The sequence below is a fragment of the Herpailurus yagouaroundi genome, unplaced genomic scaffold (genome assembly GCF_014898765.1).
Source record: "Herpailurus yagouaroundi ecotype Mexico unplaced genomic scaffold, PumYag 140, whole genome shotgun sequence".
Lineage (NCBI taxonomy): Eukaryota > Metazoa > Chordata > Mammalia > Carnivora > Felidae > Herpailurus > Herpailurus yagouaroundi.
Window position 1 is genome coordinate 41599980 of NW_024412395.1, and position 26670 is coordinate 41626649.

Sequence of the window (26670 nt, forward strand, 5' to 3'; positions counted from 1 at the left end):
CAATCTTTTCAAAGAACTGGCTTTTAGTTTTGTTGATTTTTACTATTGACTTCCTGGTTTTAATTTCATAGATTTTAGTCATAATTCTTACTATTTCTTTTCTTCTATTTACTTTGGACTTAATTTTCTCTTCCTTTTCTAGCTTTCTAAGGTGCAAACTTATTGAATTTAGATTTTTCTTCTTTTCTAACATATGAATTCAGTGCTATAAATTTACCTCTAAGCACTGCTTTACTGCTTCCCACAAATTTTGATTAAGTTGTATTTTCATTAAGTTCAAAATATTTTAAAATTTCTTATGAGATTTCTCTTTGACCCCTATGTTTAGAAGGGTATTAGCTTCCTCTTTTTCCATTTTAATGTTTTCTAATTGTCTTTCTGTGATTGATTCCTAGTTTAATTCCATTATGGTCTGAGAACACACATTGTATCTCTATTTTTTTTTTCCCGCCCCCTGTATCTCTATTTTTAAATTTGTTAAAATGTGTTTCATGTCCTAGAATATAGTTTATCTTGGCAAATGCTCCACATGAGCTTGAGAAAACATTAATTTTCTTATTTTGGATGGAGTCTATATATGTCAATTATATCTAGTCAATTAAAGACGTTGTTGAGTTCAAGTATGTCCTTACTGATTTTCTATCTGCTGAATTAACCCATCTGAGAGAGGAGTATGGATGTCTCCAACTATGATAGTGAATTCATCTATTTCTCTTTGCAATTCTATCATTTTTGTATCAGGTAGTTCGATGCTCTGTTGTTAGATGCATACGTTTTAAAAAATTGTTATGTCTTCTTGGAGAACTGATCCCTTTATCATTATGTAATGCTCTTCTTTATCCCTACTAGCTTTCTTTACTTTGAAGTCTGCTATATACATTTTACATATATATTTAAAATGAGTTTCTTGTAGAAAACATAGAGTTGGATCTTATTTTTTTATATATTCTGATGATGTCCTTTAACTGGTACATTTAGACCAATGATATTCAACTTAGTTACCAATATAGTTGGATTACTATCATTACATTTGTTACTGTTTTTTGTTGCCCTTTTTCTCTGTTCCTATTTTTGTCTTTCACTCTTTTCTGCCTTACAGTTTTAATTGAATGTTTTATATGATTCTATTTTCTCTTTCTTAGCATATCAATCTTAGTTCCTTTTTGCTGTTTTTACTGGCTGCCCCTAGAGTTTTCACTATACATTCGCAACTAATCCAAATCCACCTTCAAATAATATTACACAATTTCACAAGTAGTGTATCTTATAATAACAAAATAATCCTAATTTTTTCCTTCCTGCTCTTGTATCATTGGTGTTAGTCATTTTGCTTATATATAAGTATACAGAAGCACTTATATACACATATACATATACATAATTGCATATATTGTTAGAATTATTTTGAACAAAAAAACTGCTATCTGTTAGATTAAGAAGAAAAATAAAAGTTCTTATTTTACCTTCATTTTTTCCTTCTTTGGTGTTCTTCCTTTCTTCATACATATCTGAATTTCTAAACTATATTATTTTCCTTCTCTGTAATCAATTTCTTTTAACATTTTTGTAAAGCAGGTCTACTGTCAGCAAGTTTTCTCAACTGCCATTTGTCAATTTCTCCCTCAGTTTTGAAAGGAATCTCACATGGCACAGAATTCTACATTAGTGGGTTTTTTCACAGCATTTTAAATATTTTAGTTCACTCTCTTCCTTGCATGGCTTCTGAGGAGAAATTAGTGTAATTCTTATCTTTGTTCTTATTTGGATAAGGTATTTTTAACTCTGGCCTCTTTCAGGATTTTTTCTTTTGTCTTTGATTTTTTTTGTAATTTTAAACTGATATGCTAAAGTGTAAGTTTTCTTGGACATTTTATCCTGCTCGGTGTTCTATGGATATCTGGTTTGGTGTCTGACAAAAATTTGGTAGAAATTCTGTCATTATTGTTTCCAATATTTCTTCTGTTCTTTTCTTTCTTCTCTTTGAGATAGTCCCATCAACCTATGTTACACCTTTTCTAGTTGTTCCACAGCCCCTGGAAATGTGTTGTTTTTTGATAGTTTTTGTTCTCTTTACCTTTTGGTTTTCATGGATTCTATTGCCATATACTCTAACTCAGATTCTTTCCTCAGTCATGTCTAATCTAATAAACTCATCAGAGATATTCTTCATTTCTGTAACAGTGTTTTTTTTTTTTTACCTGTAGCATTTTTTTATTATTGTTCTTCCTTATGATTTGCATGATTCTGCTTACATTGCTCAGCTATTTCTGTGTGTTTATCCATTAGAGCCTTTAACATATTAATTAATCATAGTTGTTGTAAATTCCTATTCTATGAAGAACATAGTATGTTAAGAATCTCAGATGGGAAAATGTGCACGGTGTTAAACTGGGGTGCTATGTTAAAAATAAATATATGATGGGAGCAACAAAAAAATTCCAACATCTCTGCTATGTCTGGTTCTGATGCTTGCTTTTATCTCTTGAAATTATGTTTTTTTCCTTTTTGTTATGCCTTTTAATTTTTTCTTGATAGCCAGACATAATTTATTGGGATAAAAGGAACTGCTAAAAATAGACTTTTAGTGATATAATGGTGAGATATGGGGGGAGGGGAAGCATTGTATAATCCCATGATTATGTCTCAGTCTTTTAGTGAGCCAATGCCTATGGACTATGAACTTCACAATAGCTTTTCAGGTTTTTTTTTCCCCCCTACTGCCTTAGGTGGGACAGGATGGTTAGAGTTGGCTACAGTTGGGCACTGCTCTTCTTCTGCAAGGAAGGATAGAGCTTGCTCTAGTTGGGGACTTCTCTTACCCAGACCAGTTAGGCTCTGATAATACCTCAGCAGGTTAGGTTTTGGTTAAGTAGTTTCCCCTGAAGGCAGGGTTTCTTAAGAACAGAGTAATCTAGTGTATTTCAAAGTGGTTTCTTTCCTCCTTCCTTTGCCAGAAGTCCAAAGAGAGTTTTCCTTGATACTTACTTTGGGAATCTGGTCTAGTTCCTGAAAGTGAATCTCACAATATTGTGGTGCCCCCCACCCCATGAATAGGTCTCACTGGAGTTTTTAAGTCTCAGAATTGTCTACACTAAGCCTCCAGCAATTCATCAATTATAGTTCAGGTTTTCCTACCCAGGCACTGGTTTCTGTGGTCAGCTCCTGATTCTCCACTCCTATAAGCCACAGCTCACTGTATTTGTCTGGCTAGTCTCTCCAATCTTGGGGATAGTGTTTGTTTTGTGTCCTCCTCTCTCTTATGAATTCAAGAGCAGCTGCTGATTTTTAAGTCTGTTTAGCTTTTTACTTGTTGTTAGGATGGAATAGGGACTTTCAAGCTCTTTCAATGTGTAACCAGAAAGTGGAACCACTAGTCATTGATCTTTAATAGGAACAGATGGTCCCATTCTTTAGCATTAAGTGCCTATATCATTGATTTTTTTCACAAATAAAGGTAGTTTATTTATCTGTATGAATTGATGGAATGCTAATTTAAAAATATTTGGGGGGGGGTGCGTCGGTGGCTCAGTTCATTAGGTGTCTGACTTTGGCTCAGGTTGTGATCTCGCGGTTTGTGTGTTGGAGTCCTGAGTCAGGCTCCATGTTGACAGCTTGGAGCCTGAAGCTTGGTTCAGATTCCGTCTGTGTGTGTCTCTTTCTCCACCCCTCTCCTGCTTGTGTTTGCAAGCATTCTCTCTCTCTCTCTCTCTCAAAAATAAATGTTAAAAAAAGTTAAATTTTTTTTGTAAATTCAGGAAAAAAGGGAAATGTTGCCTTATTCCTACTTTAAAAGTAACAATGTAATGTTTAATAGTTGACTCTGTATTTTAAGAATTTACATTTTATTCTTAAAAGCATTTTTTAATCTACCTTATATTAATTTTTGTTCATTTCTTTTCCACAACATTTTCCTGAACAAAATAAGTTAGAAATATTGCAAATATAGTTCATGCCAATTTTAATGTGAATAAAACTTAAACTCTACACACTGTTCTGATAGCAAGAAAACAAAAGTCTTCTAAAAAGGGTGTTAAAAACTTCTATTTGGCACCTAGGAGTTGATTTTCTCTCACTTTGATTTAGAAGCAGTGTTGCAATAGTATATTTAGGTCTTTCTACACATTTTTCTTTCATTAAAGAGAATAAATGCTAATAGTTTTTTATATGGCTTACTTCCAAGCATTGATAAGACTAAACACTAGCAGTTTTTATTTCTGGACATTGTAAGAAAGAATTATTAAAATTTAAACTCTTTACTCAAACTTTTTAGATATAAATTTTCATCTACCCAATTAATTTCTTAATGCTATAATTTGATTAGTGTTTTATTTATTCAGATTAAAGATTGTTAATAAGGCCTATTAAAATCGTGATATATAATTTCATAAAAATAATTGTATTTTAGAAGTACTCTAGCAATTTGTAACAGGATGACTAATAGCAAAATTTATGTACCAAGAAAACATTTGGTTATCAACCTAAGGAAACAATGTCTAAAACAAAAGAGTCACATCAATATATGTATTTATAAAACTGTTAAAGGAAACCAAATATTTCTTAAAATTGTATTTCTTATTTTCATTCACATCCTAAGACCCTAATATGAAAACACATGTTTAAAACTTTCAATTCAAGAATATTTGAGATAAAGTTCATAAGATTAAAAAAATACCTTAATAGAGTTCCAAACAGTAATCACTTTCCTGAGAAAAGCCTTTCCATAATTTATCATAATTGGCTATACACAAACAAAAAGTACTGATTTAGTATCTCTAAAAACTGAAAATATAATTTTTTAAACTAGAGGGTTCTCAGCTTTGAAGAGAATAATATTCAAGACACAACAAAATCGACAACTACCACCAGTTTGCGTACTATACTAAAGTTAAGAATTACAAACATTTACTATAAATGAAATACTTAAAGTATGTCACTATTATCATAACATTTATGATGACATAATAGTGGAAACTGTAGAATTTCTTCTGTATTGTCCTTGGTACAAATGGGCAACTTGCTGTCAAGAGTGGACAAGGCTACACAGTGAAAATTGAGATAAGACTCTTGGATAGGGAACAGGGTAAAGAAGCTAAGTAGTATATATGTATTTATATGTATAATTTTAAAAAAATTATTATGATATATAAAAATATTAATAAGGTATTTTTAAATAATTAAGTATATTCAATGGCTTTAGCAAACTGCTGAGAAAAGGAAGTAAGAATAGTGAGAAAAAAATTAGATAATTCCTAGGCAGGCTAGTAGCATAACATGCACTGTATAATACAAAGTCAGTTAGGTGTATTGGGGGATTCTGGAAGAAACAGTTACCATTTCTTATTACTGAAACAGGCAGGTGACTGAAATGCAGAACAGTATCAATATGTGAAAAAGATTAAAAAGGGACCCAAACGATAGCACTCTATATAGTTTGGAACAGTCTAGTTTTCACAATATAAAATCCAGAAATAAATCCAGTATAAATTTGAAAATTCAGTGTGTGACAAAGGTCATACATAAAGACAGGATTATTTAAGAAATGCTACTAGCACAGCTGGCTATCCATTGAATGTAACATGAAACTGGATCCTATGATCTTATTCCAGCACACAAACTAATCTGAGTTTAATTAAACATAATCTGGAAAATCTAGGATACTACATGATACAATCCAGGGAGAGGTTAAGATTTATTAAACTAAGTTATAAACCCAAAAGTCATAAAAGAAATCACAGATACATTTTAACATATGAACATATCTTTAGCAAAAGATACTAAATGGCAAGTCAACAGATCAGAGAGTTGAAAAAACACTGTGAAGACAGGACAGAGTGGTAATAGCCATCACAAATTGAAAAGAAAGGATAAATAATCAATACAAATAGGGATTTAGGTAAAAGGTACTTTTGGTTGAAAAAAGCCAGATGCATATGATGCTATTTTATAAAATAAATGCTTAAAAAAAAACTCCAAGTAGTTCTGTGTGTGTGTAGAGAAAAAGAGAGTGCATGTGCACATGTATGTGCAGGTATATATGTGTATTATAGAACTATTCTTTTAAGACTGTGTAGTTGTGCAGAAAAAAGTGCAGAAAGATACTGATTTTGCAAGGGTATTTGTATAGTGGTAAGAGAGACAAATTATGAAGGAAAAGGGAAAAAAATACTAAAATAGCTACTATGAATAATCACATACCTACATTGTTATAAAAGCATGCACATGAAGAAAAATTAAGTTAAGAAAGGTATAGTAACCAAACTTGCCAGAGGGAATACCCAAGGAATTTCTATCAGTAATTGGATGTTATTCTGTTTATAGTCTCATAAAATGTAATCTGAAGTGGCCATGGAGGCCTATTATTATCATTCTGATGTGTGTATGTTTAGCTTGGTTGTTATTAAAAGAACAAGGTCAGTTCGGTCTGGTTTCACAGTTTACTACAAGGGTCAACAAACTTCCTGTAAAAAAACAAATAGTAAATGTTCTAGGCTTTTTGGGCCATATTGTCTCTATCACAACTAGTCACCACTGTTGGGTAAAATCACGCATTCACAGGTTGTGATGGTTAATTTTAAGTGTTAACTTAGCCAATGCAAAGCATCAAGTTATTTAATCAAATGCTAATTTAAGGCATTGCTGTGAAGATATTTTGTAAATGTGCTCAGTATCTACAATGTGTTGATTTTAAGTCAAGGAGATTATCCTTGATAATACGATGGGCCCCATCTAATCAGCCTTGAGAGTAAAAACAGCGTTTCTGGAGAAGAAATTCTGCCTCAAGACTGCACTATCCACTCCTATCAGAGTTTCAAGCCTTCTGGCCTGCCCTACAAATTTCAATGTTAACACTCCCTACAACTATGTTAGCCAATTCTCTAGATAGATAGTTCTGTTTCTCTGGCCAACTCTAATATACAGACAATACATAAACATAGTCTGGCTGTGTTCCAATAAAACGATTTACAATAACAGACAGTGAACCAGATTTGGCCTGTGTACGATATTTTTCCAACCCCTAGTATTATTAATAATAAAAGCTGCTTTTATTTAAAACTATGTCTCAGGCAGTGTGAAATGCGCTTCACATACAGATTCCAAGTGCCTTGTAAATTGGGAACTGCTCCTATTCGACTCATGTATTCCAGAGCTAAATGAGCAAGAATGATATTCCTAGAACTAATGAGTTCTAGACCATGAGCTTAGGTGTAAGAAAGTGTGTCTCAGAGAGGGATTCAAGATGGTATTCTCTTTGTTTTTATATTGTTTCATCTATTGGCTCTGGGGATTGAAAATTATTGCAGCACAAGTCAACCGGGTGTCTTGCATGTTTATTAAATGTGGCACCTTTTAATTAAACTCAAATTTCTAAAATTCCATTCAATTAGAGGAGAAAAATTCACAAAAATCACTAAATCTGGGGCTTATCATTTTTGGAATGAATGGAATTCTTTATATCAAAGATTTAAAGCAAAGGATCTTTAAGAAGGAAGAGTCCTCAATCTGTAGACTATTATTATTATTATTATTACATACTTAAAATTACTTATAACTATTTATTTTTGAGAGAGAGAGAGAGAGGGAGTGTGTGTGTGTGTGTGTGTGTGTGTGCACGCGCAAACAGGGGAGGGGCAGACAGAGAGGGGGAGAGAAAGAATTCCAAGTAGAGTCTACACTGTCAGCGCAGGGTCCCACGCAGGGCTCGAACTTACGAACTGTGAGATCATGACCAGAGCCAAAAGCAAGAGCCAGATGCTTAACTGACTGAGACACTCAGGCGCCCCTAAAATTACCTATAACTTTAAATAGTAGATCCTAAACCTGGTTGATGCCACAATGTTCCCTTCTCCAGGGATTAATAAGATTCCCATCTGAGAAGAAATTGGCATCCTTTGTTTGCAACTCAGGGACCTCTCTATAGCCACTCTTTTCTCATCCCAGGTATTACCTTCTGTTAGTCAAAGCTTAAGAAATAACCTACATTTAAAAATGATTTGATTTAGGAACACCTGGGTGGCTCAGTTGGTTAAGAGCATCGGGTTCTACGCTGACAGTGTAGAGCCTGCTTGGGATTCTCTCTCTTTCCCTCTCTGTTTCTCCCCGACTTGTACGTTCTCTTTCTCTCTTTCAAAATAAACTTTAAAAATGCATTTAAAAATGATTTGATTTACAAAAAGCAAATATGACCACACCTTTTCTTTTCTCTTTTTTTTATTTTTTGTTAACGTTTATTTATTTTTGAGACAGAGAGAGACAGAGCATGAACAGGGGAGGGGCAGAGAGAGAGAGGGAGACACAGAATCTGAAACAGGCTCCAGGCTCTGAGCGGTCAGCCCAGAGCCCGACGCGGGGCTCGAACTCATAGACCGTGAGATCATGACCTGAGCCGAAGTCGGACGCTTAACCGACTGAGCCACCCAGGCGCCCCTGACCACACCTTTTAAAGACCACACAGCTTATGCAAAGTGAAAAATATCTATAAGATTGCTTTTACATAGAGAAGCTTCTTAGAAAGTTAGGTTGTGGGATGACAAAAAAAGGAAGAAAAATTGGAACTTTGAAAATCAGTATCTGAAAGAGAATTCTCTAAGCTATCAGCTAGTTGAAGAACTATTAACATAAGAGGAAAGGACTGTTATGACCATGACCAAATGACAGGCAAATTTACAAAGTAGAAGGGGAAAAATTACTAGTAGTATGGAAACTAATTTAAGTGGTGTGGGCCAAGTGGTGAACCAAGATATTTAGATTACAAAAGGTACGTCAGAGTTGGTTGTAAGGATAAAAAGCTTAGCAAAAGAAGGCTAATTAGGGGAATTTTGCACACAAAAAAACAACTATGGAGTCTAAATTGATCAGAACAGTTCTGATTCCAAATATTTTCCTGTCAAATCATTTTGTACTGATTTTTAGATCAGAAAATATAGTCACCATTTTACCCATCTGTATCCACAATTCTATCAAATTGTCTTTAACATAGGAAAATTTCAAAAAATTTTTGATAATGAAAACTCATTAAAAACTCATGGAAACTCAAATCAGACAAGGTACTTTAAAAACAATGAAAACTAACCATTCTTAAGGAATAAAAACACAGTTATCAGTGGTTTTTATGCAATTACTAGCATCAGTAATAGAGTGTGGAAAGTATGTTTAGCATAGAAAATTGGTGTCACACTCACCTCTGCTGATATCATCAGTTCTGGGTGTGGATGAAGCCATAATCTGTCAAAATCTGATCCATTCTTGCCAGGTTTGGGGGTTCTGTAGAGAAGTTACTGGTACCAGGTCTGACTGCCATAGCTCAGAAAAATGGTGCAGTCATTCCTCTTAGTGTAGAATATACTTCAGAAGATGTTTAAGGGACCTATATAATATTAAGCCCCAGAAAGACAATATTAGTGGTGGTTTAGACATGGAATATAATAGCTAACAGTTATGGAATGCTTACTGTGTTCCAGGAACTAATGCATTATCTTATTTAATATTTTCTCTTTTTTTTATTATGAAATTTATTGTCAAATTGGTTTCCATACAACACCCAGTGCTCATCCCAACAGGTGCCCTCCTCAATACCCATCACCCACCCGCCCCTCCCTCCCATCCCCATCCATTTAATATTTTCAACAGCTCTGTGGGGTACAGGTATTGTTATTAATCCCATTTTACAGGAAACAGGCTTATCAAGGTTAAAGAATTGCTGGGGCCCCTGGGTGGATCAGTTGGTTGGGCGATCGACTTCAGCTCAGGTCATGATTTCAGGGTTCGTGAGTCTGAGCCCCGCATTGGGCTCTGTGCTGACAGCTCAGAACCTGGAGCCTGCTTCCAATTCTGTGTCTCCCTCTCTCTGACCCTCTCCCACTCACGCTCTCTTTCTCTCAAAAATAAGTCCTAAATAAAATTTTAAAAAAGTTGCTCAACACAACAAAGGTAGTAATATAGAGGCAGAACTAGGATATGAACTCATGCAATCTGATGCTTCAGATGTGCATATCCATAACTACAATGCTAGTAGTATACTCAACTAGGCTGCAAAAAAAAAAAAAAATGTGTTTTCTAAAAAGGGCAAGTTAATTTCCTCTAATATGTTCACTTTATCCCATACCACATGCTTAATCTTTAACTCAAATCCTAAAAAGCTAGACTGGCATTTATATGACAATTTTAAATAATAAACTTTGAATCTTTAAAATTTACAATATTTTACAATTTATAATAGTGAACGAAGCATGGATAGTCTGTTAGTCTCCCAGAGTGAAATGGGGATGAAAAGTGATAGTGCATTCCCTTCAGATGAAATGACAAAGATATTCATAGAAACCTCATACTTCATGTATTGGAATTATTTGAATACAATGCATCGCTTAAAACCTAATAAAACAGTCACTTTAACAGATGCCGTTGAGTAAGTCTACAAGTCTCAGTAACTTATCTTTACCGTTAAAGAACTTTTATGTTTGATACATTCAAAATAAGTACAATATCACCTGAATCCACTTAATGTAATCTAAATCCACATCAATTGCAGTTTTCTCTTACTCCTTTTTATTTTTTACTAATCATTTACATACTAAGCTTACCACATTTACAGGGTTTTTAAATGTTTCGCCTAATTTTCACAGGACCATTTGCCTTAAAATTTTCCTCCAAGTGAATTTTTACTGCAAAATCTGTAGCTACACTATCAAAGATCAGTATCACGATTTTAAGAGACACGACTGTAAAAGTACACCACCACCAAGGCTGAATGACCACCAGCAAGAAACGGTCCTGGGCAACTGGCTCCTACCCTGAAAGGTGAGGGCTCTCAGACCACTGGCAGGACCGGCAGAGAGTGGGAGGAGGGGAGGTCGGGAGAGGCAGTGCTTGGTTCAAGTCAATAAACATTCACTGCGCCACTTACCAAGCGCCAAAAAAAAAAAAAAAAAAGGAAAAGAAAAAAGAAAAAAGGAACTGGGCGGTATTTCGAGCAGTGGGTCCAACTGGTTTGCCAGAGGCGGCAAGAGCCGATGGCGTGGACTCGGGCGCCGGGGCCGGCAAGGCTGAATTAGAGCCTCTAGCCAAGTAGGCGAGGCGGCCAACTAGGGCTGGGCCTCCAGCACCCCTCTCCCGGCGTCCGCACCCTTGCCGGCCCAGCCGCCAGCCCGCCGGCCCACCAGCCGCAGCTGCTTACCGGTGGCGCCTTGCTGCCTCCCTGGGGGCAGCCCTTCAACGGTTGCCGCAGTCAGAGCACCACCCCGCGGTAGGGTACGTCGAGCCCGCCCGCAGCTCTCGGGTCCCCGGCAGCACCGCCCCTCTCGCGAGATGTCGGCGGAGTCCGTGAAGTGGGGGGAAAAGAAGGGAGGGGCTTTTAACGGTGGCGGCTGGTTCTGCGCCGGATCTGAGAGAGGGGCGGTCGCCATTGTGCTTCTCTGCGGACTGCTTTGCCTCAGTTAGAGGCCTAGAACTCCGAGGAGGAAGGCAGTGCCGCGGTCGTTGCGAGAGGGACGCGCCTTATTCGTTGCCAGCTCGGGAGCAGGGGTAATAAGCTGCGGCGCACGGGCTTTTCTCTCTCTGGGAGTTGGTTCTAACCTAGGCCGCGTGGGGGAGGGGAGAAAACGAAGTACAGGCTTGGGGACGCGGAGGCTGCTTCCTCCGTCTTTACTTGGGGCGGTGGATCGTGATACGGAGTCACGGGTACGAAGGGAGACTGGGCGCAGGCCTCTGCCGGTGGTCTTTCATCTCGTGGTGGAGTTTGTGACGGGTGGAGGGGTAGATTGTACGTCTTCCTTAAGGACGTGTTGTTAGCAAGGGCTGGGGGTTTCGGCCCTATCTTGGCCTTTGGAGGCCTGCTCATGACTCGGGGTAAGGAGGGTCCTCCAGAACCCTGCGGGCCGGGCGTGTCACGAGTGAAGTATTTAAGGAGCGCGGTGTGGAAGGCGGGGAAGTTTGGGCCTCTGCCAACCCGGTGTCGAATTGAAGGGACTTTGCTAAGCCCCTTAAGTTGCGGTGGCGCTTTGCTCTTTGATTGCCCTGTTTCTTGAATATCGTGATACTTAGAGAGTTGCTTTGTGTTGTGATAAATTTGTATGTTCTTCGAGTTGAAATAGTTGGTGGTATGTATAAAAAACGAACCTGGGGGCGCCTGGGTGGCTCAGTCGGTTGGGCGTACGACTTTGGCTCAGGTCATGAACTCGCGGTCCGTGGGTTCGAGCCCCGCGTCGGGCTCTGTGCTGACAGTTCAGAGCCTGGAACCTGCTTCAGATTCTGTGCCTCCCTCCGTCTCTGACCCAACCCCGTTCGTGCTCTGTCTCTCTCTGTCTCAAAGATAAATAAACATTAAAAAAAATTAAAAAAAAAAAAACAAAACGAACTTGTTGGTAGAAGAAGTAAAAATATGGAAGGCACGATTTGTAGAATATTCCCTCATTTTGATGGAACTGCGTAGTGAAGATGAACATGTACAAACACGCACCATAAAATACTACAATTATTTTTTTTCGTACGTACACAAATAGATAGTAATATACGGGGGAAATCTATCCCGGTAATGGATTCCTCACTAGTGTCGTTTGGCACTATTGAGAGTAAATGTGCCAAAGTGAAATTGAATTTAGTTAGGTGTCTTTTGTTTGTTTTTTTTTTGTAGGACTTTTATTTTTACTTAAACCTCCCCTTACTCCCTTTCTGTTTACAACTAAGAGGTAAGGTTAAAAATGAATTTTTGTTTTAAAAACCAAACAGTATGTTGTTAACAAGGCAGACAAAAAGCGTAACGAGATTTTTTTGAAGATAAAGATTTTGTTTCAGAAATGAGGTCAGTATTTCCTTTACAGGTCTACAGCCTTTTGTGAAACAGTTGTGGTGTATGAGGCATTTAGAGTCAGAAGACCTGGATTTGAGTCTTAATTTTGCCGATTTTAAATCTCTTCAGATTTCCTTAAAAACAGCAGTTTTCCTAGAGTTGATGTGAGGACCAAAGTGGATGAGGTCGCCTGTAGTAGTCAACACCTAGGGGACATAATACTCAAAGTGAATTTTTAATGTATATAAAAGCAATTGGAATTGATACAAGTCCAGTTTATATTCCAGTCAGAATAACCTTAAAATATTACTCTGCCTGTAATTTCTCCTTCCCCCCGTAACCTGATTTATATAAATTCTATAATACAAATGTTTTTATTTTTTTAATTTACATCCAAATTAGCATATAGTGCAACAGTGATTTCAGGAGTAGATTCCTTAGTGCCCCTTACCCATTTAGCCCATCCCCCTCCCCCAACCCCTCCATTAACCCTGTTTGTTCTCCATATTTATGAGTCTCTTCTGTTTTGTCCCCCTCCCTGTGTTTATATTATTTTTGCTTCTCTTCCCTTATGTTCATCTGTTTTGTGTCTTAAAGTCCTCATATGAGTGAAGTCATGTATTTGTCTTTCTCTAATTTCGCTTAGCACAATACCCTCTAGTTCCATCCATGTAGTTGCAAATGGCTGCAAGTGTTTTTAGATAAGAACTTTTTACAGCTTTTCCTTTGCTTTAAATGATGCCTCAGATGTCAGCCTGTGGATATGCATAGTCTTGGCTTTTCTCAAAGTTGCACACAGGGTCAGGTGTCTTGAATAAGAATAATTAAAAATTCCTACTTAAATACAAGTGATTACTTTTTCTGCTATGCTGGTAAGAGTGCTTATTTTCCAAGATAAAGTACAAAGATTCCCTTATATAGACATGCACATATGTTCTACATGAAGATGCCAGGTAATCAAGTGAGACCTCATCCGTGGCTCACATGCAGCCAATCTTTAATGAGCTCTATATCCATTTTACACAACTCTTCATCTGGCTTATGTTCAAGAGTTGCTCACTTTTTTTTTTTAATTTTTTTTTTTCCCAACGTTTATTTATTTTTGGGACAGAGAGAGACAGAGCATGAAGGGGGGAGGGGCAGAGAGAGAGGGAGTCACAGAATCGGAAGCAGGCTCCAGGCTCTGAGCCATCAGCCCAGAGCCCGACGTGGGGCTTGAACTCCCGGACCGCGAGATCGTGACCTGGCTGAAGTCGGACGCTTAACCGACTGCGCCACCCAGGCGCCCCAAGAGTTGCTCACATTTTAATACTATGTTTTAGGAAAATGGTAGTGCAAAATTATCAAATTATGTAAAACATTTTTTGATAACTTACTGTATTCCAGCTACTAGACCCGGGCTTCACATTACGAGAATGAGCTGGACACCTCATCTGCCCTCTACAACTCACAGTTTAATCATGAGACTAATGTATAAACAACTACTGCTATTATCTTAGTGTAGGTACATAGTAGTACTGTGGGAGGACAGAAGAGGGGTGCTTAATCTTTGGGGAAATTTGTACAGAAAGTATTGCTTGAACTGAGATGCGGAGAAGACTATAGGAGCTTGTTAAGGAAACTGCAAAGTCATGGTATCCCGTTTTGTTTTAGGAATGGACAGTTTGTTCCCATAGCTGCAACGAATTGAATGGAAGATGACTTGAAAAACCTCTACTGTTTGAGAAAGTGCTCTGTATCTTTGGAAATGGAGAGCTATTATGTCCCTAAGACCAATAAAAGTAATTTTTAAGATTGCCTTTACTGACAGCATCTTTCTGTTACTGCAGATAATTGTCAGTAATAAAGAACAGTGGGAAATGCTTAAGTGGAAGGCAGTGAAATGTTTGCATCAAACCTTATTTTTAACCAGCAAATTAAACTTAACTAATTAACTTTTAACTCCTAAATAACAGATTAACAACTGATCCCATTAGGATTACAATGTGAAATGAGTAAGATTTTGAATTACTTGTAAGATCTATTGAATTCACTAAAGCAAAATTCTGTTATAGTGAAATAATTTATCTCCTCACAAATCATTATTTTATAGAAATACTGTCTTTAAAAAGTTGCTGATAGTAAGATGAACCCAAGGGCAAGGGATAAAATTATAATTTGAGAATTGGCTGTGGTTTAATTTTCATTGATCTTAACTTTTCTATTCTGGTCTGAAGTCATGCCATCGATCAAAGCTGGTTTTTCTTGCTCTCAAGTATATTTCTCTGTGGCTCTACCAGTTAGACTACATAAGTTGAATACCTGGTTTTGAAATCACCTACTGTTCTCCACCCAGTTTTGTCAACAGTTTTAAAAGAGGGCAACTTCTGAACTTTAAAAGCTAGGTTCTCATCTTTCTATTATTATTGCACTTTAGTATAATGTGTCTCTCACCTTCCAGAAAAAAAAAAAAAAAACTAAAATGGTGGCCACTCTAAAGATTGAAACTTGATATTTACATTTTAATTTTTTTCTTAATGTTTATTTTTGAGAGAGAGAGAGAGAGAGAGAGAGAGAGAGAAAATATGAGTGGGAGAGGGGCAGAGAGAGAGAGAGAGAGAGAGAGACACAGAATCTGAAGCAGGCTCCAGGCTCTGAGCTGTCAGCATGGAGCCTCATGCAGGGCTGGAACCCAAGAACCATGAGATCATGACCTAAGCTGAAGTCAGATGCTTAATCGATTGAGCCACCTAGGTACCCCAGCAGATTAAATACATACTTTAAAGGAAAACAGATTATTTCCTAAGGTAGTATATAGACTATAGTCGTTTTCTCGTGACGATGTTAAACCTTTTTTCTATTTTTTAAGACATGGGTATGTTTGTGTCTTAAGTATGTCAGCTACAAACCCAGAGGCAGTTTTTTTTGTTTTGTTTTTTAAAGACCCAAAGAGTTCTCTGCTTTCTGATGTGACCACCCAGTGTGAATGAAATAGCTTCCACATTTCCATGTTCACTAGAACCCATAAAACACTAGGATTTCCCACTTACAAAAAAAAATTATTTTTTCCCCAGAAGCAGATTGATTAAAAGACTATACCAAATAGATGTAAATAATGGAATTATAACTATGCAATTCTGTGAGACTACTGGCTATTGAAATACATTGGTATTTTGTGTGATAACTTTGGCCTTCATGCCATGAATTTATTGTGTAGTAATACTGTGCTCTTGATAATTCACTAACTTCAATTCCCCTAGATATTTAAGACAAATTCTAAATTGGACCCTGTAATAGAATCAGATTTTTCATAGAAACTGGGTACATAATGATAATTATAGCAAAATAGAAATTAGGATGAATTGTGAAGCTTTACTCTGTTGCTGCATAGCAAACCATCTCAAAACCTAGTGGATTAAAATTACTGTTTACTGTTTTACAGCCCTATGTGCCTGTTGGGCAGTTCTGGTTTTGCTAGGGTTCACTTACATACCAGTATTTAGCTGTAGGATTTCTCAGACTGGAAGGTCCAAGAGGGTGTCACTCATATTTCTGACTGTTGGTATCAGTTAACATGTAGGCTCTGCTCCATGTCGTCATCTTAATGACATGGGGGTCTCAAGACAGCATTCCAAGAGAGAGAGAGAGAGGAAGTTGTAAGGCTTACAGCTTTGCAAATCATATGATGTCACTTACACTACATTCTCTTAAAGTAAGTCTCGCAAGACTAGCGCATATTCAAGGGATGTGGAAAGTAAGAGTCTGCCTCTTCTGGGCAGACAGGCAACATGATAATGCAAGGAGGTATGCATACTTGGAGGGATTTAGAGCCATGTTTTGTAATTTACCACAGGTTGCTTAGAACAGTTTAAGAATAGGCACTCTTTTTTTTTTTTTTTATTTAAAAAAAAATTTTTTTTTCAACGTTTATTTATTTTTGGGACAGAGAGAGACAGAGCATGAACGGGGGAGGGGCAGAGAGAGAGGGAGACACAGAATCGGAAACAGGCTCCAGGCTCTGAGCCATCAGCCCAGAGCCCGACGCGGGGCTCGAACTCCCGGACCGCGAGATCGTGACCTGGCTGAAGTCGGACGCTCAACCGACTGCGCCACCCAGGCGCCCCAAGAATAGGCACTCTTATAGATACCTTGATTGGGATTTGCTTTAAAATAGAGAATGGTGGGGTGCCTGGCTGATTGAGTGGGTAGAGCGTAGACCGTGGGACTCTTGATCTTGGGATTATGAGTTCAAGCCCCATGTTGGGTGCAGAGATTACTTAAAGATAAAATGTTAAAGAAATAGAGGATGGTAAAACAGACTATAAGATAGGTCAGATGTTGATAATTATTGGAGACTGTTGATTGGTATGTGGAAGTTTATTGTCTCTAGTATATGTTTGAAATTTTTTATAGTAAAAATTTTAAAGCATACTCAGGTGTTCTAAATGTTTTGTGAAGTGATTTTAACCTTATTTTCTACTTAGTAATTACTAGAATAGTACTTTAATTTTTTTTTATTTTCTTTTGTGGTCTGTAGATACTAAAGAGGGTAGACCAGTAGTGCTGCAATTTAGGGAATTATTCTTAGGAGTTCTCTAGAGTTTATTATATTTAAAAAAGAAACATGTCTTTCATTTTTAAATAATTGCTTCCCATAATTATAAAAGGAAGAACAAGTACATTAAAGAAATTTCGAAAACTAAATATAAAGAAAACAAAACCCAGTTAGAGATAACAGGAAAAAATGTTAATAATGCTTATTTTTCCCAATATTTATGTACATACTCCAGTGGGCAAAGTATATTTCTTTATCCTGTAGCAATTATCCTCCTGTAATAAATTTGCATGACACTAAAAGTCTTACTGTGTTAAAAACAAAGTTCAAGTAATGAAATAGCCAACAGAATGTCTACAAAGCTGTATGAAAATCTTTTAAAGACGATGGCATTGCTCAATAATAGGGGAGTATTTGCTGAATACATATTATGTCCAGCAAAGTTCACCATATGCCTTTGAAGTTGGTACTATTATTATCCCCATTTTGTAGATAAAGAATTAAACATTAGAGAAATTAAGCTTAGAGTCGCACCAAGGACAGACCTCATAGCTTGCATTCTTAACTTTTTTTTTTTTTTTTTTAATGTTTATTTCTTGAGAGAGAGCGCGAGTTGGGGGTGGAAGCATAGAGTGAGACAGAATCTGGAGCTCAAATATGGGCTCAAACTCACAATCCATGAGATCGTGACCTGAGCCGAAATTAAGAGTTACTTAACCAACTGAGCCACCCAGAGGCCCCTTAACTACCATATTTCTGCAAACAGTTAGAAATTGGCTTTTATGCTAAAAATTGGGCAATGCTTAATTTATTGTGCTTAGCCTCAGGTTCCTATTTATTTTTATCTTAATTAGTATCTTAATCTTGATTTCTGAAAGGAAAAGTCTTAGGTGTGGGCTGTACTTTGTTAATATAGATCAGGCTGGGGCCTTTATGTTAGTCTGGTTATTTGGTTTTTGACTACTTGGTGATTTTTGACAGATCCTGAACAGACTGTTAACATAATCTTAAGAGTGGTGACAAAGAATACATGCTATTTAAGAGATCCCTTTATAGGCAGAATCAGTGAAAAACTATAACATTATGCTATCATTTCTCTGATCTTAGGAATTAGTAAGTTTTCCAACTTTGGTAACCAAAAATCCAAGCCCTACTTGGTAAACAATTTGTGGTAGTGCTCAAAGAAAACTTTATGTTAAGTAGGGTAATAGGTAGGACTCCTTTGGTCTTAAGTGTTTTCCTATACTGCCTGAAGCTTTTCAGTTTACTTTTTCATAGTGCCCCAAATTCTACTTATTAGACATAATTAGTGGAGGCAAGCACTTAGGCTTACCATATAGAAGGTACAGTGAAATCAAAGGGCAGGGAGATAGCCTATGTGTATGTGGAAAAGTAAGTAGATCAGTGTGTAAGTGATTTAAAATCTCTTATCACCCCAGGCTGCTGTCCTGTGTTTTCAAAACTATTTCCAATGTGCTTCTAGATCTCTTCTATATATTTCAGGCTACTCATTTCTTTAAACTCAGCTTGTGGTTTTTTTTTTGGTTTTTTTTTTTTTTTTTTTTTTTTTTTTTTTATCACTCCCAGCTCCCCCCCAAAAAAGAAAAATATGTTTGTTTTTCATCATTCTGAATAATCTCTCTCTCACCCCTCCCCCCATAGAATTCTTTTCTATTTGATGTATTGAATATGCCTTCTATCCATTTACTTTTGGATCCTCTTTAATTTGCCTTGGAGCCAGTGTGTTTCTTTCTGATAACTTGTCCTTAATTGGGGAGAAACTTGTTGGGGGGGGGGGGGTGTTTGTTTTTAGCTGATGGTATTTCAAAATCTTCAGTAGCTCCCGAGCCTGTAGTCCATAGCATTAGATTGTGCTCCCTTATTCCACAAAGGTATTAAAATTAATTACTTTCAGCATTATAAGAAATGCAGGAAGATGTTTATGAATTTATTCTTAAGACTTAGGCAAAACTAGACAAAGTTTTGTTGGGTTACTAATTTTTTCATCTTTGAAAGTTCTGTTTGTCAGGAACATAATTTATGGGGTCCTAAGAGAAAAATAATATACAAATTACTAGTGGTAAAAGCTTCAAAACTATCATTTTTTTTTAATGTTTATTTTTGAGAGAGAGCACGTGTATGTGCACAGGGGACAGGCAGAGACAGAGGGAGACAGAATTTGTAGCAGACTCCAGACTCTGAGCTAATAGCACAGAGCCTGATGTGGGGCTTGAACCCATGAACTGGGAGATCATGACCTGAGCCAAAGTCGGACACTTAACCCACTGAGCCATCCAGGCTCCCTGAAAACCATTGTATTGTTAAAGTACGAACTCTCGAGCAGAGAACACAAGGTTGCCTTTACAGTATGGATATAATCTGTTTTATGAATTCCCTTTAGCACCCTTTCTTTTCATCTCTCCCATACCATCCCTTTCACTCTGGCACTCAGATCATTTTCTATTTCCAGTTCTTCAACATGCTTTAGCATTTTTATGCATCCTCCTTTTTCTATTATTCTTCAAAGGTCAAGACAGACGTTCCCTTCTCTGAAGTCTTTCTCATCCAGAACTTTTGTTTATTTCCAATCAGTGCTCCCATGGCATTTTCAGGTTTTTGTTGTTTTTAAGCAGAATTTTTAGTGAGCATAATATGTTCAGTTTAAGCATAATTTTCAGTATTGATGTAATTGCTAATTATTCTAGTTGATATTTGCTGGGCTTTCTGACTCTAATCCTGTCACTTTTGCAACACTTTCAGCCAGTATCTCCAATTTTTTTTTTTCTCTCTCCTGGTCCTTTCCTTCTGTAATTCCACCTAAACATATGGTAGACTTCCTTAGTCGTCTTTTAGTATCTTTGAAGCCCTCTCTTCTATATTTACCACCATCTGTTTTTCTATGCTTCATGCTTGATAATTTTCTTCTAGCCTATTTTCCAGTTCCCTAGTTTTTAGTTTTGCTTAGTTTACTGTTAAATGCATCAGTTTTCCACTTTGCTAACATTGGAGCCATATTCATCTGGTTCTGTCCGACTCTCTTATCTCCTAGCGATGGGTTCTTTTTTCCCTTGTATTTTTGTATGTCTTATAACTTTTGTTTAAATGCCGAACATTGTAAGTAAAAGAAAAGTAGAGACTGAAATAAATAATATTTAAGCCTGAATGTGGACATTGGACATAATCCACTTTTATCAGACAGTGTGATGGGTTGCGTTGGTTTAGTCTTCAGTTGGGTCAGGTTTGAAATTTATTATCACTTTATTTACCTTTAGAGTACTCCAGTAGTAGACTGTCACTACATAGTTCTTAGTGTGAGGCCTTGGATACTAGAGGATATAAGTTTTCTTTCATTAGCCTCAACTTCCTTCAGGCCCTGCACATCTAGCATTAAGGGGTCTCTCTATTTGTTACAACTCTCTCAGCAGTAAGCTACCTTTCTTATTTGGAGCAAAGCTTGGGGCAAAAGGAAGTGTACTTAGTTCTGTACATCTTTCTCTAATCTTAAACAAGCTCTCTGTGCCTGGTCCTCAGATTTCTGTCCTTCTTGCTGTCTTCTAGAGTCTAGAGTGCATGCAAAACTCTGCCATCTCCCCTACCCCACCCCAAAAGCAACTGATCTCTGCCTTGTATTGATGGAGGATCTTGGGCAAGCAGGTTTCATAGTCTTTCTGTAGTAGCTACATACAGACCACAACCTTGTATCAGTTTAGAATCTGTACTGGAAGTGGGTTTCATACCCTTTATTAGCAACAGCCACTCGCACCTTGTACTCCTGCAGGATCTGGAGCATGGACGAGCTTCTTCAAGTTCTCCTTTTATTTTCTTAAACATAGGCAGGTCGTGCATCGACATGCTGCAGAGAGTAAGACTTTCCAGTCTCCTGTCTGTCCTCATTCTTTGTTATGAGCACTCATTGGAGGCCTGTGTAAAAGACTTACCTTGTGTTGAGGCTCCCAGAGTTACTAAAGTGTCTTACACTAACAAATATTTGTCTTTGTGTATTTAAGAATTTGATAAATTTTGGCTGTTACCAGCCTTTTTTTTTTCAATATATGAAATTTATTGTCAAATTGGTTTCCATACAACACCCAGTGCTCATCCCAAAAGGTGCCCTCAATACCCATCACCCACCCTCCCCTCCCTCCCACCCCCCATCAACCCTCAGTTTGTTCTCAGTTTTTAAGAGTCCCTTATGCTTTGGCTCTCTCCCACTCTAATCTCTTTTTTTTTTTTCCTTCCCCTCCCCCATGGGTTTCCACCAAGTTTCTCAGGATCCACATAAGAGTGAAAACATATGGTATCTGTCTTTCTCTGTATGGCTTATTTCACTTAGCATAACACTCTCCAGTTCCACCGACGTTGCTACAAAGGGCCATATTTCATTCTTTCTCATTGCCACGTAGTACTCCATTGTGTATATAAACTACAATTTCTTTATCCATTCATCAGTTGATGGACATTTAGGCTCTTTCCATAATTTGGCTATTGTTGAGAGTGCTGCTATAAACATTGGGGTACAAGTGCCCCTATGCATCAGTACTCCTGTATCCCTTGGGTAAATTCCTAGCAGTGCTGTTGTGTTACCAGCTTTTTTGATGGCCTCCTTTGTTTTATTTCTTTTGGAGGGGCTTACCATTCTTTGTATTTCAATTCATCTGTTTGCCTTGTAGCCTCAGCTTTGGTGGATTTAAGAAAAATGATTTTATAGATTATCTGGCTCATTCTTGATATGTTAGGTGTTGGAATGATGGTCTCTTGTGGCTTTCCATGAAGCAGTGGGGGGGACACTTAATCCCAATTTTATTTTATTAGTTTGACTTTTCTTGACAATATTCCAGCAGAGGGGTGCCTGGATATCTCAGTTGGTTAAGTGTCCCCAATAAATAAACTTTATTAAAAAATAAGCAGAGAAAAGTTGGGAGACTAGTGAAATTAATATGTGTACGACCATGCCTTGTGCATATCCTGGGCTTTGATTTCTTCCACAAGAGTGGTAAAATGAAAATTAAATTTTGGGGAATTTACAAATGCTCCCAGGGGCAGAAGTAGCTTTTGTATCTTCATATCTCTTAGAGTCCCATTTCCCCTTCATTGTTGACCTAGTAATTCCTTATTATCTTGTCAACCTTTCATTGCTCTTAAGAGGATGCTCTTTATATTTCAGTCTAATATTTTTCATTGTTTTGAGGGAAGATTGCTTTGAATAATCTATCAAGAACTTATGATTCTCTTCCATAGCATTTTGTATATTTTTGGTATTTGTATTTTATTGTAGTTACTTATGTATTTATTTATTTTTATTCCATTCACTCCCTGTACCCCTTAAGTATGAGTTCAGGAGATAGGTTTTTTTTATATTTTGAGAATTTAGCACCCCACCTGGCATATTGAAAGTACTCAGGGGAAAACAAAGTATTCTTACTTAAAAAAAAAAATCTTTTTTTACATTTATTTTTGAGACAGAGCACAAGTGAGGGAGGGACAGAGAGGAGACACAGAATCTGAAGCAGGCTCCAGGCTCTGAGCTGTTAGCACAGAGCCCAACCTGGGGCCTGAACTCAAAAACTGTGAGTGAGATCATGACCTGAGCCAAAGTCGGACGCTCAACCGACTGAGCCACCCAGGCGCCTCAGTGGTCAGTAACTTTTAAAAGTTGAATGAACTGAAACTAGGAATTTTTTTTAAGGTAGTAATTGGAAATTAACTGGAAAGAGTAGGTTAGAGTTCTGGATGCTAAGCCAAAGAGTTTAGGCTTTTCTTTTTAAGGTATTAAAAAAAAGTTTGGTTGGAAATGGTGCATTACTAGTAGAATGAAATACAAAAGAAGGTGTGTGGATTAATGATGAGTTTGCTTTAGACAGATCTTATTATGGTATTTATAGAGACTTTGTTGGTTTACCCAGAGTACCCTTGATGTCCAAGTAAAGTCTTGCTGGTAAACATTGTAAAATTCAATTTTAATTTGTTTGTATTCCAGTGTAAGTTGTGAGAAAATTTTTCAGTTGCATTTAACATGTGATTATGAGATCTTGATAATTTGCAGATAACATCAAGATACAGAATTACAGAATTTTGCATGTCAGGTGATGACATGGAATTCTTTTAGGCTTTTTATCTGAACTAAGAGAAGGTGTAAGGAATTATTTTTGCCACAGGATAGATTTGAATTGTGCTGTTTATAGGTAGAAAACACATTTTTTTTTTAATCTAAAGATATTTTAAAATGTTCAGCAGGTCACTGGAAAACATGAACTTGTTTTAAAGAGCTCTTCAGGGGCGCCTGGGTGGCTCAGTCGGTTGAGCGTCCGACTTCGGTTCAGGTCACGATCTCACAGTCCGTGAGTTCGAGCCCCGCGTCGGACTCTGGGTTGGTGGCTCAGAGCCTGGAGCCTGCTTCCGATTCTGTGTCTCCCTCTCTCTCTGCCCCTCCCCCGTTCATTCTCTGTCTCTCTTTGTCTCAAAAATAAATAAAAAAAGTTAAAAAAATTTTTAAAGAGCTCTTCAGAGAGTTTCTTAGGAAACCTAGCAGAATGATATTATCTACAAAAAAATAGTCAATTTTTCTAGTAGCTAACAAGTTACAGGTTTATGAGATGAACGTACTATATAAATTGTGGAGTTGATATGAACACCTGTATTCCACTCCTGTGGCTTACGTCAGTCATTATTAAAATGCCTCAAGGTGAGGGTACACTTAACAGGGTAAAATCACAACTAATTAGGTAAACTAGCAGTTAAATATCTGCTCCAGAGGATCTTCACCTAAGAGACCTCTGATTTCCAAAATTGAAAAGTTCAAAAAAGTAAAACTCTCAAATTGATCAAAAGATTTTTGTGGCTCGTTTCCTTCTTTCTGCATTCAAACCAAGTCTGGAAAATGGAAAATCAGCCCTTTGGAGCTAGCAGTGCTTCAGCTTACTAGTCAAATATGGTGATAAGGAACATGAACACATAATGTGGGTAGACCCGTGATGCCTAGGACTTGCATGGGGCTTAAAGAGAGTATAAATTGTGTTGTGGAAGTTTCATAGTAGTCATCAGTGCTATATGCAACTTGAGTAGGAAGGTATTCCAGATAGTTACATACCCCTTCAGCTCACGCTCATGCTCTGCTCTCCTGACTTCACTTATAAAACAGGAGTTCAAGGATGAAATTATCAAGAATTTCAGTGTGTCAGCATCAGAGCTTTCAGGGTCCTATACTTGTGCAAAGGTGTCTCACACCTTGGTGATATGTTTATTTTATTACCATACAGAAAAAGAGCTGTGTAACTCTGGAATCAAATCTAAAGAAATTTAGATTTAAAGGCATAATAGTGTTAGAAAAACCTGAGAAACTATTACACTGACCATTGAGGAAAGATTGTACACATGAACTTTCTTGTGCTGTACTCTTTAAGTTTTGGATAAAGCTTCAAATACCTTTTTCCGATAGTCCATTCTTGTTTACACCTTTATTTTATAGCATTTTACAACAATTTAAGTTATATGGTTATTTATGTGGTTTGTTTTCTACCTGTCTACAACACCTTCTTAGTCACTATCTCAGTGTTCATATTCGATGTTATCCTCTGACCGCATACCTTTGTTTAGTGTTAATGTGCCTAGCACACACACTAAGCATTTAGGCTTGAAAAGATGCCTCCATAATACTTTGTATGTGGTCTGGTAGCAGTCCACATTGTAGGTGGTCTGGTAGAAGTCTTCCAAGGACCTGCACATTTTATTTTTTTCTACGGTTTTTTTGTGCTTTCAACCTACATCTTATGCAACCAAGTTATGTAAGTTTTCTGGTAACACCTACATTGTCAGAATTCAATCAATTTATGTAGAGGAGTTGCCAAAAATAGTTTTATGCAGTATAAATTATATATCTCAGAGGACTCTGCCTCTTTGCCTTCTCCCAAGAGGTTTGTTTTGAGCAGATTTCCTACTAGGTTAGTTTCATTCTGCAAGTAAGTCTGCAAGTAAGAATTGGTATAAATACAAAGTAACTATAAGGTATGATTAAGAAGCATAATTGTTAAAGAACTGGCTGCAGGCCTGTATCTCTTAAAATTTGTGTCTCTATACTTATCACAAATACAGTCCCTTGTTTAGTATTTTTTAAGACTTCTTAATAAAATGATAAATCTGGTACTTGTTAAATCATTTATGGGTTTTTGAATGTCTGTATTTAACCAGTGATATTCTTACTACTAATGCAAACCTTCTTTAAAGGTCAAATTCATAATCCTCTTTAATAAAATTTGTGTAGTATAATGTAAATGGTTTATAAAAAACTAAAGGTACAAAAGATTTGTTAGGTGACTGTATGCTTTATCATCCAAACCAGGCCACTTTTAAGAGACAAACCAAGGACTATTAATAGTTGTCTTGGGATAATGAGCACAAATTAGGACTTTTCTGGCCATGCAGGCAAACCAGGAAATATGGTCATCCTACTTAAAAGGAGAGAAGTCTTTTGCCCCACCCTTCATTCCCAGTCTCTTTCCAAAGGCACTGACCCTCAACTTTTTAGCTGTTCTAGAATTTATCTTTATATTTCTAAATAATGTGTTTATACTCTTTAATAGTTTTTCAGTATTATATGTATTTTTCCTATTCACCCTTGTCTTCTTCAATCACCTGTATTCCACAGCATGTTTGTAGCAAAATTATTGATTCAGTAGTTTATGTTTACATTATTATAACTATGTAAATTTTAAGGTTCACTTTGCCAAACACCCCGTTTTTTGAAAAATAACTCTGTTTTCCTAACAGAAAACTAATTTTCCATTTGTTCTTTGTGCTCAGCATTTTTTTCCCAAAAATTTTTTTAAGTTATGTATTTATTTGGGGGTGGGGGGATGAAGGGAAAGGGGGAGAGAGAATCCCCAAGCAAGCTCAGCGCTGTCAACCCAGCTCCATCTCAGGAGCTATGAGATGATCTGAACCAAAATCAAGAGTCGGAGCCACCCAGGCGCCCCTTCCAATTTTATAATGGTCTCTGACACATGCCAAAATAGTTTCCTTATGATTTCCTCCACCCCCCTTAGAACTTTGCTTTCATTATCTGGGATCCTGCTGCAGTCTGGATTAGCTGTTCCCTGTGCTTCCTATATATCTTTGGAACTGTTTCCTGTGTTCTGTGTCTGGAGTTTCTTTTACTTAAATTTCCTGGGTTCCATGTCTGTTTCTTTACACTCTCATTTTTCTAGGATATGTTCTTCATTTAGCTTCCTTTGACTTTTTTTCTTGTTTTTTTTTTTGTTTGTTTGTTTTTATCTTTTGTTAAAGATCTTGAATGTCTGAAAATGTGTCCTATTTGCCACCTTACACTTAGTTGCTAGATTGGAATTCAAGGCTAAACCTT

At 37.0% G+C, this 26670-nt stretch overlaps 2 protein-coding genes across 13 annotated transcripts in view; one reads left to right on the forward strand and one right to left on the reverse strand.

Annotated features, from left to right (window-relative positions):
• The window catches only part of BAZ2B (bromodomain adjacent to zinc finger domain 2B), a 438023-nt gene extending 426741 nt beyond the window's left edge, over positions 1-11282 (reverse strand). For 2 of the 3 annotated variants that reach the window (XM_040476372.1, XM_040476370.1), the window contains exons 1-2: positions 11171-11282; positions 9180-9364 (exon numbers count right to left, since the gene is read on the reverse strand). The gene's annotated coding sequence lies outside the window, so the exon portion shown is untranslated. Of the gene's footprint in view, positions 1-9179; positions 9365-10786; positions 10829-11170 lie in introns of those variants that run through there. The other variant, XM_040476371.1, reaches the window with a different exon arrangement.
• A 74-nt stretch (positions 11283-11356) lies between these two features.
• MARCHF7 (membrane associated ring-CH-type finger 7) overlaps positions 11357-26670 on the forward strand; it is a 59059-nt gene continuing 43745 nt past the window's right edge. For 6 of the 10 annotated variants that reach the window (XR_005790555.1, XR_005790553.1, XR_005790554.1 and 3 more), the window contains exon 1: positions 11357-11517. The gene's annotated coding sequence lies outside the window, so the exon portion shown is untranslated. The remainder of the gene's footprint in view (positions 11518-26670) is intronic. The other 4 variants (XM_040476395.1, XM_040476393.1, XM_040476396.1 and 1 more) reach the window with 2 other exon arrangements.